Raw genomic sequence first — 17,534 nt, 5'->3', positions numbered from 1 at the left:
CCATTTGAGTGCTTGAGTTAAACCTGGGTCCTCCAGAGAGCTGTTAGTGCGTGTAACGGCTGAGCCATCTCTCCAGTCCCTGGACTGCATTTTAAAGCCGGAGAGGCACTTCCAGGCTCCACCAGAGTTCCATGAGTATGAGGAGAAAGTAGAGGGCCATAGTCCCAGAGTGCTGGCCTGGAAAGCAGACCTTGCCGGGAGACTGGCTTCTAACCTGGGCCTGCCTCTGATTTGCTGTGCAACCCAGAATACCTTTCCCACCCAATGGCCTCTGGTTCTCAAGTCACGTGACCCGCTCAGCCCCCCGACTAGGGCTGGTGATGTGGCTTGCTTGTTTTCTTTTCTTTTTTTACTACTGATGTGTTTGTAGACACCCAGTTGGCTTTGCCTCAACTTGCTCAGTCCTCCAGCTGTGCTAATGATGTCACCACTGGGGAGACAGTGACTTCAGGTGGGGTTTACCCTGCTTCAGGCTCCTCTGGCTCAGCGCCAGGAACACTTCTTCCTGGGAGCCTTCAGGGGCTAGTCTCTTTTCTGGCTACCTCTCAGTAGGTTGTATGGGTGTGGGGTTCGTGTTCTGGGGACAAACAGATCTTCCCAAGCAGTCCTGGAGCGCCCAGAGGTCAGGGTAAGGCAGGACTTCTCCAGGGCAGACATGGACCCTGTACTCACACCTGGCCGGCTGTGTGACCTTGTACAAGTCACTCTCATTCTCGGGTCTATCCAAAGAGAGGGCTCTGGGCTCCTCCCGGTGAGAGGAGGCAGGAAGCCTGAACCAGAGCATGTGGCTACGGAAGCTCGAAGCAATGAGAAATGATTCCATCAATGTCGTGGATAACCCTGGAATGACTGGACTTTGATGGTTCCAAATGTTACCCATGCTCAGATGGGGCACGGTTGTTGTCTCTAAGCTAGTCCTGGGCCCATCTGCCTCCCACCACCTCTCTGAAGCTGCTGTTGGCACAATTAACTGTGGCTTCCTCTTCTTCTTTCCTTTTCCTTCTTTGCTTCCCCCTGTTTCTCTCTCTCCTTCCTTCCTATCTTTTTCCTTCCCTACCTCTCCCCATTCTGTTTCTCTGTTTCTCTCTCTGTTCCCTCTCCCCCTTTTTTCCGGACAGGGTTTCTCTGTATATCTCTGGCTGTCCTGAAACTTGCTCTGTAGACCAAGATGGCCTTAAATTCGCAGAGCTCGGGGGTGGGGATTTAGCTCAGTGGTAGAGCGCTTGCCTAGCAAGTGCAAGGCCCTGGGTTCGGTCCCCAGCTCCGAAAAAAAAAAAAAAATCGCAGAGCTCTACCTGCCTCCGTTTCCCAAGTGCTGTAACCAAAGGCGGGCACCACTACTGTAGCTTCCTAATGGCTGGCACTGCTCTCTGCTGGCTGCTTAAGTTAAACCACACCAGTCTGTAGAGTACAGAACATGACACCCCACCCAGTGCAGGGAGCCATTGGGGATGGAGCAGCATGTATATCCTGGTGGCCTCTCACTTGGGCCCCCGTTTCTGTGAAGGTCAACAGAAGTCTGGGCTTCTGGTGAGAGAACAGAAGTGGATACCCATGGGGCAGGGGTGGCTACCATTCATCCTAGTGCTATCTCTCAAGGGAAGAAGCTACAGGGACCAGTTTTTCAGGCAGGTGGAGTTAAAAACCACATCATCTTGGTCTTGATTCTTCATGTCCCTCCGTACATCACCCTGCAAGAAATTAAAAATCCCAGCTGCACACGCTTCCTATTCTAGGGTGAGCAGGAACCAGGGCATCAACCTGACACAAGTAGAAGTGGACAGGACTGAGCACAGGATGCCCATGATGGGGACAGGAGCACTGGGTGCTGGGGGACACCAGTGCTGGGATGGGGGCTTGGTGCTAGAAAGAGATGGGTGTTGGGAGAGGTGCTGGGCGGGAGTACGCGGTGCTGGAGGGACACCCGTGCTGGGGTGGTGCTGGGTGCTCCGTGCTTCTGGGAGCTGCGTCTGCACTAGGTGCTGCGAAGAACTGCTTGTGGGGAGGTTCCGGGCAGCGGCTGAGTGCAGAGTTGCTCTTCTCCAAGGCAGTTTGATCTGATACTAAAACTACTTAAAGGAAGCGAGAAGGGTTATGGCTCTCTGCTGGAAGACAAGAGTAAATAAGCACAGACTCTGGGAACACGGGCAGAAGGAGTGGCTAGGTCAGGATGAGCCCTAATTAGCCAAGAAAGCCAAGTGAGCCTAGGAGGGGAGGGGGCTTGATGGCTTTGGTACTGAGGGCCTTTGCCAACTAGGGAGCACTTATCCTCTGACACCATCCCACAGTCCCTAACAGCAGGTCAATACTGTGTCTTCCCAGTGTCACAGATCCTAAGTGGAGCTGTACTGCAGCCTGGCTGGACTTGGCGTCTGTTTCATGGGTGGATAATTAGGCAAGCCTGCCGTGGCCAGCTTGACAAAGCCTGCCCCTCCTTCCAGCTAGGCTTCCTTGGATCCACTTTCTCCTCTGACTGCTCTGAGAGCCTTCCGCCCCTACCCTGAGCCGTTCCCCACAGGGGAGGTGGAAAGAGCGTGGGCTGGGGATTCACGATGTTGACCTGGGCTAGAACTCAGCTGCTTCCTTTCTGGGTGGCCTTGGCAAGGGCTCCCCTTCCTGAGTCACTCTCCTGGTCTGTAAAACAGAGGTATGCACACGTGGGCCGGGCCGCAGGGTCGCCAGTGGCCATGAGGCAAGAGGTACAGGGGAGCCAGGCCTGAGCTGACAAATGATTGTACCCAGCCTGGTGGGAGGTGGGAGAAGGACTGAACTGGGGGCCTAGGGTTTCTGGCACTGTGTGTTGCCTGCTGCAGGCCGCTTTCCTTCTCTGACCTCTGCTTGGATCCCAGATAAATGGCATCGCTGTCCTTTGGGGGTCAGAAACCAAAAGATGGATGTTTGGACTTGTGGGGCTCCACCTGGGAATGGGAGGATGTGGGGAGGTGTTGGAGGCCGGAGGCAGCGGCAGCTCAAAGTGTCTGGGGCAGACAATGGGCACTGTGTGCGGGGCACGGGTGGGGCACTAGGGGGGCAGAGTGACACTCTGGCAGGAATGTGCCAGGCCTGTCTGGGAATGTCAGCACATGACTCCCCCTTGCTGGCTCTCCTGTGGCAGGCTCCCTCCTCTGGCAGCCCAGGCACACAGAACACTGTGGGTCAGAGATCAGAGTTTGAAGCAGGGGAAGGGAAGTTGAGGGTGGAGAGGGCGTGGCAGGCCTTCAAGGTCCCCCCCCCCCCTCAAACCTAAGCCATCTCTTTGGGTCCAGGAGGAATAATGGGGAGGGACATCGGATTTGATGCGTCCCTGCCTGGGCGGGGCGCTTCAGTGAAGTTCAGCCACCTCTAGGACTCAGTTTGCCCACCTGGTCAAACAATCTCTGATCACTGGGTCCTCCAGGAGTCGAAGCACCTCCTCAGTTGATCTCCCACCTCCCTATGGACGGGTAATTTTGCCCGCCATGATCACCAATTGTTCCAGGTTTCACTCAAGGATTGAGAACAGGTTGCCTGAAGACATTTTCCTCCTATTTCCAGAGGTCTGCTTCCAGCTCATTTCCCACAGGCCCCACAGGGTTCCCACTGGCAACTAGGTGGGCAGAGGGGGTCTGTCTGCTTACCCCCTCTTTGCTCCCTTGCCTGCCACACTGCAGTACTCTCTGTTGGCTGTCCTCCCTTCTCTGGCTTTGGTCCCCTCAGCCCCTGCCTAAGCTGTCTTCCCCCAGAACCTTGGTGTTTTTTGTAACTGGATTTGAGGTTTGTGCTTTCCGGCTCCTCCTCAACCACCATGCTTGACTGTTTTCATGCTTACCACATAAAGAAAGGAAACTGAGGCCCAGGGACGTGATGGGGTCCCAGGTCCCACAGCTGGAGATGTTAGGATGTGAGCCCTTGTCTTTGGTATTCCTGTGCCTGGACCTTGATCTGATTGTCACAGTCAGAATAAGCTTAGACAGCTCAGGTAGACTTCCTAGCAGGTGACACGAATGACCAGCCCTTGCCAGGCCCAAGTGCTCACGGTCAGGACCTTCATCTGTCATTTAAGACATTTTCTTTAGGGGATGGAGAAATGGCTCAGTGGTTAAGAGGACTGGCTGCTCTTTTAAAGGTCATGAGGTCAGGCTCACAACTATCTGTAATGGGATCTGATGCCCTCTTCTGGTGTGTCTGAAGACAGCTACTGTGTACTTATATATAATAAATAAATCTTTAAAAAACAACAACAAACAAACAAAACCCTTTAAGACATTTTCTTTGTTCCTCTCTGCAGGGCAGCAGGGATAAAGGAGTTGGGCAGTCTGAGCCTGTTTGCCTAAAGCGACTTTTTAGGGTCAGGGAGTTCAGCCAGGGCGTGGAGCCTCCGGGACAGTCCCCATCTACATGAGTGTCTCTCTTACTGTCAGGGGAGCAGACGCTAGCCTTTCAGGGATTCCCCAGCCAGTCCAGAGATTGTCTCATAAGCCCCCAAGGTGGCCCGGGGCTACTGGATGACTTCATGGGTCTTTCCCACACCTGACTCACTGTGGCTCACAGATGAACCCTGTGCCACCTCTGGAGGAATGGGACTTGTCCAGACTGCCAGGAGGTATGTGTGTGTGTGTGTGTGTGTGTGTGTGTGTGTGTGTGTGTGGGTGTGTGTGTGTGTGTGAGAGAGAGAGAGAGAGAGAGAGAGAGAGAGAGAGAGAGAGAGAGCTCTGCCTGCTGGGCAAGTTTGGGCTCTACTGAATAAAGAACAGGGGAGACAGAAGGACACTGGAGGTGCTCCTAGGGAATTCCTGTCCCTCTCTGGGCCTCAGGTCATCTGTGGTGCCCCCCCCCCACATACACACACCTCCTAGACACTCCAACTAGGACTGTGGCTGCATCCAAGTCAAGGAAAGAGGACAACCCTGTCTATCTCCTCCTGGCCCCACCCCCTGACAAATATGGATTGGCCTAGGTGAGGAAGTTAACTCAGTTTTTCAACCTGGAGAAAAGGCCATTTTGTCTTCTCTAAGGCTTGGAACTGAACTTGACTGCTAATCTCAAAAGGGAGTGGGTTGCCAGATACTAAGTATCAGTTCTGGACAACTCCTTGGCAGATACTGTCTTCAGTCGTCCTCTCTAATTCTCAAAGCCTTGGGGCTAGAGAGAGGGTTTAGCACTTAAGAACTCTAGCTGGTTTTCCAGAGGGCCCCTGTTGGATTCACAGTACCTAACAAACATCCCTAACTTCCGTTCCAGGGAACCGATGCCCTCTTCTGGCCTTCAAGGGTGTTGCACCCATGTGGTGAAGAGAAATACACACAGGCAACACACACACACACACACACACACACACACACACACACACACACACACACACGCACACACTTGGTGGGCAGTAATGGTGCATGCTTTAAACCCCAGCACTTGGGAAGCAGAGGCAGGCAGATCTCTGAGTCTGAGGCCACCCTGGCTTACAGAATGAATTCTAGAATATCCAGGGCTACACAGAGAAATTCTGTCTCAAAACAAAAACAAAACCCCCAAACAATATAAATAAATAACAAACAGTTTTAAATATAATAACTCTTTTTTTTTGGTTCTTTTTTTCGGAGCTGGGGACTAACTCTTTTTTAAAAAAGATTTATTCATTTATTATACACTGTAGATGTCTTCAGATACACATCTCATTCCAGATGGTTGTGAGCCACCTTGTGGTTGCTGGGATTTGAACTCAGGACCCCTGGAAGAGCAGTCAGTGCTCTTAACCACTGAGCCATCTCTCTAGCCCATAATAACTCTTTAAACAAATAAATCCTCAAAGCTTCCCATGTCTTCATTTTGTAAATGAGAAACTGAGGTTCAAAGGGGAGGAGAGAGTCAGTGAAGGTCACGCAGCCCTCATATGGTGAGGTCTGACCCAAGGCCGGAGTTCTTGTTCTCAGTAGTATTTTCTGCACTGGTTTAGACCTCTCGGTTCCCTCTAGCGTCCACCCCATCCCCACCTCCCACCCTGTTCCTTAGAGAGCAGCAGGGGCTTGGGGAGAGGCAAGAGGGGTAAGAGAGGCAGAGCCAGTCTCTCTCACTGCCCCCTCCTGTGCCATGGTGTCCAGGAGTAACTGCCACACCCCCCTCTGTGTCCCAGTCAACACACTGGTTAAGCCTTCCAGCCCACTGCTCTGCCTTTGTAAATCTTTAAACAGCTTGATGATTAATTAGTTACTCTGAACCAGGGGTCACTTGAGAGCACCTGCTGCCTGAGGCCTAGGGTACCCTCTCCCCTGTACCCAAGACCTCAACAAGTCCCCAACCACAAGGTGAGTAAGAGATACACAGACATGTCCTGCCTTATGTATACAGATATATACAGACATGATATATACAGACAGATATATACAGACACGACCCATACTGGCCCGGCCAGTGTTCTGGGCCCTGAGCAATAGCAGTCAGGTCTGCTGTAATCATTCCTCGTAGCTCGGCTGGAAAAGGTACTTTCCAGAAAGCCAGACAACCAACCCTGGTACCCACAGGTAGAAAGAGAAAACTGATTTCCATAGGGTCATCCTCCCATCTCCTTCTGGCAGCCATTGGAGATCCCCCGACCCCAATCTGTCTTTCTTACTCTCTCTCCTCTGTCTCTCTATCTTTGTCTCTCTCTCACATACACACACACACAGTAAATAAATAAAAAGTCAAGATGTATTTTTTTTTAAAAATTCAAATGTCAAATGAGAGTTAGCAAGATTCTGTATGTTATGAAGTATAATTTGGTGCGTGGGCACCGGGGGTGGGTGGTTGTACCTGGCCGGCTCCTGCCAAGTGCCCCTGAGAAATCACACCATGTAACAAATCTGGTATAAAAGAGGTTTACTTGGGGGAAGGGAGGGAAGTAAGGGTCTGGATAAGGGGTAGAGTCAGACAGAGCCATGAGGGCAGAGAAGGGGGGCAGAGAACATAAAGAAGGACAGAAGGGGGTAGAAAGAGACGGGCAGGGGCTGGGGATTTAGCTCAGTGGTAGAGCGCTTACCTAGGAAGCGCAAGGCCCTGGGTTCGGTCCCCAGCTCCAAAAAAAAAAAAAAAAAAAAAGAACCAGAAAGAGACGGGCCAGGAGCACGTGAAACACAGGGAGAGAAAAAGACGCAGTGACTTGGGATGGTGAACAGTGCTTTTCTTTTTCTTTCTTTCTTTCTTTCTTTCTTTCTTTCTTTCTTTTTTTTTTAAAGATTTATTTATTTTATGTATGTGAGTTCACTGTCACTATCTTCAGACACACCAGAAGAGGGCGTCAGATCTCATTACAGATGGTTGTGAGCCACCATGTGGTTGCTGGGAATTGAACTCAGGTCCTCAGGAAGAGCAGTTGGTGCTCTTACCCGCTGAGCCATCTCTCCAGCCTGAGCAGTGCTTTTCTTTTCTTTTTTTTTTTTCCGGAGCTGGGGACCGAACCCAGGGCCTTGCGCTTGCTAGGCAAGTGCTCTACCACTGAGCTAAATCCCCAACCCCGAACAGTGCTTTTATATGCGGCCTCCATTTGGAGGCAGATAATGGCAGCCAGTGATAACGTCAACCATTGCTAAGTCCCTGGTCCCTGGAAAGAGCCTGGTGGAATTGCCTGTAAATCAACACTGTGCAGGACTGTGATCCCAGAATTTGGAAGGTGGAGGCAGGAGATCAGGAGTTCGAGGTCACCTTCTGCTTCATAAGGAGTTTGAATGAGGCCTCGTTCAACCAAGCAACCAACCAGAATCCCTACCACCAAGCTGAGCACAGCCGCAGCACTCGGGAGGCAAAAGCAGGCAGGTTTCTGTAAGGCCCAGGCTAGCCAGAAGTACAGAGTGAACACTCTCTCAAACACAACCAAATGAAACAAACAAACAGCCACCCAAGCCTCAAACTGGCAACCACACCCTCCCTCCAAAAAGATCAAAAATTCAAATGAGGATTGCATGCCTTTAATCTTAGCAGCTTGGTAGGCTGAGGCAGGAAGATTACTGGGAATTTAAGGCCAATCTGGGCTACAGAGTGAGACCCTGTCTTGAAACCAAGACAGACAGAAAGAGAAAGAAAGAAAGAAAGAAAGAAAGAAAGAAAGAAAGAAAGAAAGAAAGACAGAAAGACAGAAAGACAGGAAGAGAGAAAGAAAAAAGAAAGGAAGGAAGGAAGGAAAAAAGACAAAAAGACAGACAGGAAGAGAGAAAGAAAAAAGAAAGGAAGGAAGACAGAAAGACAGGCAGGCAGGCAGGCAGGTAGAAAATGTAAATGAGGGGACATAGGTCTGGGGAGAGTACTTGCTTCTTGTGTGTAAGGCCACCAGTGTGAGCTCCCGCAGAGCAAAAGAATAAAGACCCTGTAGGCTTTAACTCCATGCACACCAAAAGTACCTCTCTAGCCTGTGTAGTGAGCTGACTAGGGTCCCCAGGTTCCTGCCTGCCTGTGCCTCAGAACGTGACCTTATTAGGAGGAGGGTTGCTCACTAATTAGAGGGAGGATCTCAAAATGAGGTCATCCTGGAACGGGAGGGGCAGAAATCCAGGTAGAGTCCTTTGGAGAGGAAGGAGTGGGCTCCATGAAAACCAACCAAAGGGGAGGAACCCACTCGGAAAGAGGCCAAGACTAGAGGCGGGTGGCATCAGGAGCAGGAGGAGGCTAACTTTTTCCTGAAGTCCTTGGGCGCAGACTTGGTACGGGCTGGTTTGGGACTTCCGGTGATGGCTGATGTTCGAGCTTCAGTTTGTGGTTACAGGGGAAACCATGTGCACACCCCATTGCCCAGCCCTTCCCTACCGGCTGTGCTCCTCTGCTTGCCGACACCGCTGCTGAGTATACACACAGGCTTGGTTTTGTTTTGGTGTATGTGAGAGTGTGTGTGCACATGTGTGCTTATACTTGTGGGTGTCGGAAGCCAACCTCCACTGGAATTCTCCATGCGGGAACTTGCAGTAATCCTTTTATGCCCACCTCCCAAGAGCTAGGGTCACAAGCATGCACAACCACATCTGGCTTAGCCATGGTCTCTGCCCATTTGGGCTACATGAATGAAAACAGAGGATGTGGAAAAGGAGCCGTGGAACCTTGGAGTCTTTCTTGGGAGCTCTAACAAGGGCCAATAGGGTACCCTACCCAGTCTGGTTCTTGCTCCATACCCTCGGGGCTGCCTTCTAGCTGAGGTAGCAAGCCAGTGGGGCCTCTGTAGCCACACACAATAGTCCCTCTGTGCCTGACAAGAAAGAAAATGGGAATGGAGAGGGTAGGGGTGAGGGCGAAGGAAATACCGCCGCTGCCTGTACCACAATAGAGTTTTGGCCTCGGCGGAGGTCTGGTGTCCAGAATTGGGCATGAGGCTCTGGGCTAGACATTAGTTGACTGTTTTGGGGTCACCTCCACTCTCACTGTGCTGATCTCGAATAATCGCTCCCCCAAATATTTAATCCTGATGCCGGTAGATGAGGGTCACATGGCCTTCCGTGGAGGAGTCTGAGATCTCTTAGGTGGGTACACAGTGTGGCACAATGATAGTGGAGGGGTTTCTGGGCCCAAGAAACTGCAACTTTTGGGGTCAAAGAGGTGGCTCTGTGTTTAAGCGTGCAGCACTACTGGTCTTTCGGAGAACCTGAAATCAGCTTCCAGCACCCAGGTCGGGATGGCTCACAACTACCTCTAACTCTAGCTCTAGAGGACCTGACACCTTCTTCTGGCCTCTGAGGGTACCCAAACTCATGTTCACAACACACACACACACACACACACACACACACACACACACACACACACACACACAAATCTTTAAAAAAAAAAGGAGGGGGGGGGGCTGGAGAAATGGCTCAGCAGTTAAGAGCACCAACTACTCTTCCAGAGGTCCTGAGTTCAATTCCCAGCAACCACATGGTGGCTCACAACCATCTATGGAATCTGGTGTGTCTGAAGCTGTCTACGGTGTACTTGTATACATAAATTAAATGAATAAATCTTTAAAAAAAAACCAAGAAAACCAAATAAACTGTAACTTCTACTTCCCAGCTCTTGAGAAGCCAGATGCCATGCTCTGATGCCCATCAACTCCCAGGACGAGACCCATATGGGAAGCAGTAGAGGCCAAGCTGTGAGTCCTGCAGAGTGATGGGTTATCCAGACTGTCCAGGGCCCTAGCTGATGCCACATGGGGAGGAGAGGGGTCTGCTGAGCCTAGCCCAGCATGCGGATTTGGGAGCTAGATGAATGCTTGCTTTAAAAATAAAAATGGGAGGTTGGGGATTTAGCTCAGTGGTAGAGCGCTTGCCTAGGAAGCGCAAGGCCCTGGGTTCGGTCCCCAGCTCCGAAAAAAAGAACCAAAAAAATAAAAATAAAAATAAAAATGGGACTGGGGAGATGGCTCAGGGGTTAAGAGCACTGACTGCTCTTCCAGAGGTCCTGAGTTCAATTTCCAGCAACCACATGGTGGCTCACAACCATCTGTAATGAATGGGATCTCGGGATGCCCTCTTCTGGTGTATGTGAACACAGTGACAGTGAACTCATATAAATAAAAATAAATAAATCTTAAAGATAAAAATGAAAAAAAAACCCAAACAAACGAAAACTCCTGTATGTGTGAGTGTGCAAGTGTGTGTGCGTGCAAGTGTGTGAGTGTGTATACACAAACGTGTGTACAGGAATGACAACCACCGGTGTCATTCCTTATTTTCTACCTTGTTAGAGACAGGTCTGTTTGTTTTCATAGCTGGCCTAAGGGCTTCTGGGAAACTCTTCTGTCTCTCCCTCTTCTGTCTCCACAGGACGACTGGAATTCCAGCAGGCACTGCCACAGCAGGCTTTTTGTAAGTCCTAGGAGTCCACACTCAGGTGCTTATACTTGTATGACAAACATTTTAATCACTGAGCCATCCTCCCAGTGCCTGCTCTTGTTTCCAGACTAACGTTTCAGGCCTACATGCTCCATAGCAACAGATAAATGTAATTCTTCCGGCCGGGCGTGGCAGTGCACGCCTTTGATCCCAGCACTCAGGAGGCGGCGTCAGGTGGGTCTCTGTGAGTTTGAGGCCAGCCTGGTCTCCTAGTGAGTACTATCCATGTAGCCAGAGCTACCCATAGAGAGACTCGGTCTCAAAAACAGAAATTCCACAGCCAATAATGTCACCTTTGATGCCTGTGAGCTGGTGGGAAACATGGGCTTCGTGGGAACACTTACCAGTGGGTGCCGAGACCCTCTCCTGGCTCCAGCTTCTGGGTCAGCAGGTGACAACTGTAATACTGCTCAGCTCGTGAGTGTGGCAGAGGGAGAGGAAGTGATTGACAAGGGGCCTGGTGACATGGGAGTTTATTATTATCATGGTCTTTTTCTTTTTATATTATTATTATTGTTATTACTGTTAGTATTATTATTATTGTTGTTATTACTGTTGTTGTTGTCTGGATTTTGTTTTTGTTTTGTTTTGTTTTAGACTCTCTCAGCTGCCGGGATTATAGCCATGCCCAGATTTACACGGTGCTGAGTGCTGAGCCCAGGGCATGCTGGGAAGGTACCCGACCACATCCCCAACCCCATCATTTTCATAAGCAGTAGATAATTCCTTTTCTCCAGGCAAGTCTTCGCTGCTCACCTCTTCTTCCAAGAAGCCTTCTCTGGCCACCCCAAGCTACGTGGCACCTCTGGCCTCCTGCAACAAGGGTCATTGCTTATCTATGGCCACCACACTGACCCCATGTTGAGGGTACCCTTTGTGAAGCCAGCAAAGGGCTAAAGTCTCAAAGCTGGGACGGTAGACATGGACACACAGTGGGGGCTCTGAAAATGTGATTTTTTTTTTTAAATATAGCTGTGACCGCAGCCCAGGCTGCCTCCCTCAGATTGTGCTGGACTGCCTCCCTCAGACTGTGCGGGTTTCTTTGTATATCACGGTGCCTGCTGGGGTTATGTCAATACAAGCATTTGCACACATGGATGTGGTTTTGACATCTGCAGGAAAGGATATAGGTATGATTACACACCGTCATTAACTTCCACGTCCATGCACATGCTCGTGGGCATGGGTGTGTCCCTACAGGATGCCCTGACACTGGGGCATGCCTCTGTGTGCCCAGAGCAAGGCTGTGGCAGAGAAAGTGCAGCAGCTGCTACATCCAGGTTCTGCCATTTCTCATTTGGAAACTAAAAATAGCCAGTGCCCAACCCTACCCCAGGAGGCAGGGACCAACAGGCAAGCCTCATAGGACACCCCAGACTGGCTGTTGCTTTTGTCCCTTCTTAGGCTGCCATGCTCCCTAGCCTTCCCTGCCTTGGGCTCCCATGACCTCATGCAAGCCTTGCTCAACCAGGGCTACTGAAGGAGGAAGGGCCAAGACCCCGCCCATGTCCAGGCAGCTGGACACAAGCAAGGCCTGATAAGGTCAAGCAGGGATTGGGGTCCACCCCCGCCTCCAGCCAGGGCCAGGCAGGCGGACATGAGTCAGCAGAGGGGGCATCAACAGCCCAGGCCTGGTCACAAGCTGGTGGCAGAGGGCTTGGAGGCCAGAAATGAGTGTGGAGGACTCACCTGGTCTCTGACCTCACTTTCCAGCTTTCTGGGATGGAAGGCTCTCCTTCCACCCCAGAAGCCCCTTGAAGAGCCCCTCCTCCCCTGCTGGCTTCCGGAAGCTCTGGTCATGCCCTTGTCCTTGGAAAAGTTGATGGCCTCTTGCAGAAGAGCTTCTGGCTTGGCTTAGGAAGTGCCCGTCCCTGAGTGCTGTCCCTGCCCTCCCTAGGCGGGAGGTCAGCCTTGCCTTCTGGTCTGGAAACATCTCAGAGTCCCCTTCTCTGGGAAGTCAAGTCTTTTCTCACACATCCAGACCTGAGCTTTGTAAGACCCTGAAGCGTCTTTTGAAACTCTACTCACGCGATGATCCCTGGAAGGGTCCAGTCACAGGCCAGGAGGGGTCATTGTTGTCCTCCTTTACAAGGAACAAAACCACAGCCCTGTAGGACACATGCTGGCTCGAGACTCGCCAAGCTTCATCTGAGCCCAAGCACGCTCCAACATCCACTGTGGCCGTTCTGTTCTTTCCTGTGACTTCTGTCTTTAGTATTGACGACCCAGGTCAAGAGCCCTGAACTTAGGAAGATGAACAGCTAGGGCTAGGTCAGCCTGAGCTACCTAGTGAGACTCTGTCTCAAAACAAAACAAAACAAATAAAACAAAAACAAACAAACAGGTACTGCTCTTGCAGAGAACCTGAGTTCAGTTCCAGGACATAAGTGAATGGCTCAATTGCTCACAACTCGAGCTCCAGGAGATCTGACGCCCCCTTCTGGCCTCTGAGGGCACCTGCACTCATGAGTATATACCCACTTTGGACCTCATATATACATATAATTTAAAAAATTCTTTTTTTTTTTAAAGACAGGGTCTCATTAAGTTGCCCTGGCTGTCTCGGAACCCACTTTGTAGACCATACTGGCCTTGAATTCACAGAGATCCCCTTGCTTCTGCCCCCAGAGTGTTGGGATTGAAGGCATATGCCACCACACCTGGGCTAAAAAAATAAAGTTCCTTAAAAAGACAAAACAAGGGGTTGGGGATTTGGCTCAGTGGTAGAGTGCTTGCCTAGCAAGCTCAAGGCCCTGGGTTCGGTCCCCAGCTCCGAAAAAGAGAATAGAAAAAAAAAAAAAAGACAAAACAATAAATAAACTCATTACTAAGTGACTGAGCCCCAGTTTCCTTGTTTGGAAAGCTGAGCCAGTAGGAAGCGTTCTCTTGGAGTGGGGAGATCTAAAGAGCGAAGATTCAGTCTGTGAAAAAGAAAGCAGCAGAGGCGGGGTGGATGCCTACATCAAGGCGTTGTTGATCAATTTATTTACATTTTTAATTGACGAATTAATTTTTTTAGATGTAGTCTCAGGGCTGGGAAGATGGCCAAGTGCCCACAGAAATGCCATGTCTGCTTGTAATTCCAGTGCCGGGAAGGCAGAGACAAGGATACCCACATCCCCACTAGTGAGCTGGCTAGCCAGACTCGACAAATCAATGATTTCTGTGATCGATTGAGAGACACTGCTTCACAGAGGGACAGAGCAATGGAGGGAGAGTCCCGACCATCTCACCAGTGCACATGTGTGGCCATGAGTGCCCACACACCTATACACATGGAGGGGGGGGGAGGGAGTGCGCCAAGGCTGCCTTGAACTTGCTGTGTTGCTGTGTTGGCAAAGATTTCAACTACTTGGGCTGGAGAGATGGCTCAGCAGCTAAGAGCACTGACTGTTCTTTCAGAGGACCTGGGTTCAATTCCCAGCACCCAGATGGCAGCTTGCACCGTCTGTAACTCCAATTCCAGGGCTTCTGACACCCTCACACAAACATACATGCAGGCAAAATTTAAAAGATAAAAAAAAATTAAAAAAGATTTGAACTGCAGCTCTTCTTCCTGCCTCTACCACCCAAGCGCTGGGGTGACAGGGTTGAGGCTTGTACCATCATATCTAGGTTTCTCTCTGTGTTAGTATTTTCTTCTTCTTCTTCTTCTTCTTCTTCTTCTTCTTCTTCTTCTTCTTCTTCTTCTTCTTCTTCTTCTTCTTCTTCTTCTTCTTCTTCTTCTCTTCCTCCTCCTCCTCCTCCTCCTCCTCCCCCCCCCTCCTTCTTGGTTTGCTTTATTTGGAGACACTGTGTATCCCTGGCTGCTATGTAGACCAGATTTGTCTTAAGATCACAGAGAAAAGGTGTTACAGCTCTTTTAGAATTTGTCTAGCAGGTTTTCTGACTTTGGTTGGGAAACACCCCCCCCCAAAAAAAAAAAGATTACAGAGAAAGCTGCCTGTCTCTGCTTCCCAGGTGCTGGAATTTAAGGTTCGAAGTGTTCGGAGACTAGAGTTGAGGGAGGCAGACACCATCTAAGCCTCCTGGGAGGGAGAGAGCAGTCATCCAGAGAGCTACGATGTGTCCACAGGGGAGATGTCCTGTCTTGTCTCTGTCCCTGTGATCAACACCGTGAACGAACACCGAGAGCGAAAGCAACTTGGGGAGGAAAGCATTTATTCGGTTTAGATGTCTGGATCAACAGTCTGTCACTGAGGGGAATCAGGGCAGAAACCCAAGCAGGAACAGAGGCAGGAGCCGTGGATGAAGGTGGCTCGGGCCTGCTCCCAGACACATTTCCTTATAGTCACCCAGGGGTGACACTGACCACAGTGGGCTGGGCCAAATCCTTAGGTTTGTATCAAGTTGGCAAAAACTAACGGGCACAATGTGACTGTTGGGGACGAGACAAGGGAAGAAGGGGCAGAAAGTAAAGGGGGCTGTGGGGGGTCCCTTGAGAATCTTCACGGTAAAGATATATTCTTGTATTTCTTCTACAAGCAAATCCAAACTGTTGTGGTTTATCTCTGTGCCTCTTTACTGTGTGACTGTAGGCAAATATCTTAATCTTGCTGGTTTTTTCATTAAAAGAGTCAGTTAGATGGTAATCTATTTCTTCCTGGGCCCAAGGGACACCGTGAATTCCCAGGATGCTTTACTACGGACCCACTTGGGCAGGATGTACGGGGGTTGGGGGGGGCGGGATCCCCAGCTGTTAGCTCCTTTGGGAGCTGCAAGGCACCAAGCTGTGCCAGAGGTTTAGGGATGGTAAAGGCTTGGCTGGATTGTAGCCAGACCTTAGACCACGGCTGGGGCATTCCAGGAAGAAGCCCAGTTGCTCCCAGCCCAGCTGGACAGCGGGAGTGTGGGGTATGGAGGGGCCGGAATGGCCACCTGGCCCCGGGAAAGAAACCTAAAACCTTTTTTGGGCCAGGAACTGAACTGCCACAAAGCCCTGGGTGAGAATATTGGCTGACAAAGGGAAGGCCCCAGGACTTGGCCTGTTCCTGAAGCCAGCTTCCTAAGCATCCGGTTCCTGACTCAGTTTCCTCCTGTGTAAAAATGGGGGCAATCAGTGCTTAGCTTCACAGAACAGTGTGGAGGACCCAATGAGCAGTATGGTACAGTAGGGTTCTTCTGGGATCACCTCCCCCATCCTCTGCGGGGACCTCAGGGACACCTGCAGACCCCCTTTTATGTCCCAGACTTAAGAGACTTAAACAAGAGGAAGAAGAGGAAATAGTTAAATACAAATAAATAAAACGGCTGTTTATGGAGGAAAAGCTGCCGAAATCACGTGACCAACCATTAAAATGCGTCAAAAGGTTCCTGGGAAAGAGCTTCCCCCACCCCACCCCCGTGCCCCCACTGTCCCAGTCCATTTCTGGTACATTCTTCCTGAGCCAGTAAGAGCAGAAGCATGCCAAGATGTATTTACCCCTTCCTTAGACGCACAGGTTCCGGTCAGCCTTGTTTCTGCACCACCAACAATGCGAGGATCAGGAGCAGCTCATGAAGCACTTCCTGGTTCCTCTAACGGCTGGGATAGGCACATTATTGTTAATTAGCTAGGCTCTGGAAGGAAGAGCTGTGTTCTGTTTTATAAGCCAGGGAATGGGGAGGCCTGGGTCTGAGTGTAGGATCCACTGCTCTCTACTCTGGGCATTGTGTGTTTCCCTTCTGCTGCATTTTCTTCATCGGGAAGAGCATGGCTGCATCCACAGAGGAGATCATGTGGTCCACTGATGGCCTGCAGGCCATATCCTGCAAATGCATGTGTTTTGCTCATACAGCTTTCCTTAGAGCGCCCTGGGGAATGTACCCTGTGGATATAGTCTGCCTAGCATACATGGGACCCTGGGTTAATCCCCAGCATCATCTGAACCAGTGGTGCTAGCATATCCTTATCATTAGTCATCGGGAGGATCAGAAGTTCAAGGTCATCCTCAACTACATGTTTTCTTTTTTTAATAATTCGTCTTTATTTTATGTGCACCGGTGTTTTATCTGCACGCATGTCTGTGTGAAGGCGTCAGAAACCCTGCAACTGGGGTTACAGATAGGTATGAGCTGCCATGTAGGTGCTGGGAATTGAACCCAGGTCCTCCGGAAGAGCAGCCAGTGTTTTTAACTGTTGAGCCTTGAAACTCTGTTTCAAAAACAAACCAAATAAACATTTCTCCTAGATTTGGAGCTTTTTACATTGAACACAGATTTATGGATTCAAAAACAAGACCACCCCAGGACTGAGTGCTGGCTGGCTACAGACTAGATGGCCTTAGACATTGGCCTTAGACCCCACCCTTTCCCCTATTGCTAACTCCCCTACCTGACTTAAAGGCCTTGAATACATGAGGAACGTTGCCGCTCTGAGATTAGCAAAGTTTAAATAGAAATGCTTTGTGAAGCTCTGGTCCCCAGCATCCACTTTCCTATTCGTGGGACACTTGGAGGTTCTGAGAGTCAGGAGCCACCATTTAGGATGAGCCAAGCCTATGGACCCAGAGACCCTGAGCACTGGCTCCAGGATGTCTCCCCAACCAAAGGGAAGAGGAAATGCTGGCACCACGTCTAGGAGGGGCTCTGGGCTCTGGGCTCTGGGCTCTGGGCCAGATGCTGCATCCCAGGAGGTAACTCACAGCTTCTCCCTTAGGCCTGAGCCGGAAGCTGGGCCACCAACACCTGGACTTGCCATCTCCTGGTCCCCAGGATGTAGATTCCTGTGTGCCCTGCCCCCACGCCTTC

At 50.5% G+C, this 17,534-nt stretch overlaps 1 long non-coding RNA gene and 1 other non-coding gene across 2 annotated transcripts; both read left to right on the top strand.

Moving 5' to 3' along the window:
* The first annotated feature begins 2,443 nt into the window (after window positions 1–2,443).
* On the top strand, window positions 2,444–11,921 carry LOC148004883 (uncharacterized). Its single transcript, XR_015625777.1, has 4 exons — window positions 2,444–2,647; window positions 9,982–10,063; window positions 10,737–10,979; window positions 11,403–11,921. It is a non-coding gene; the product is annotated as an uncharacterized LOC148004883 (long non-coding RNA).
* Window positions 11,922–14,651: 2,730 nt separating this feature from the next.
* Window positions 14,652–14,715, top strand: LOC120093929 (U7 small nuclear RNA). Its single transcript, XR_015626203.1, has one exon. It is a non-coding gene; the product is annotated as a U7 small nuclear RNA (small nuclear RNA).
* The last annotated feature ends 2,819 nt before the right edge of the window (window positions 14,716–17,534 follow it).

This window comes from Rattus norvegicus, chromosome 7 (genome assembly GCF_021556685.1).
Source record: "Rattus norvegicus strain SHRSP/BbbUtx chromosome 7, alternate assembly SHRSP_T2T, whole genome shotgun sequence".
NCBI classification, from domain to species: Eukaryota; Metazoa; Chordata; class Mammalia; order Rodentia; family Muridae; genus Rattus; species Rattus norvegicus.
Note: the sequence above shows the minus strand (reverse complement) of the source record. Positions and strands in the feature narration are given on the sequence as shown.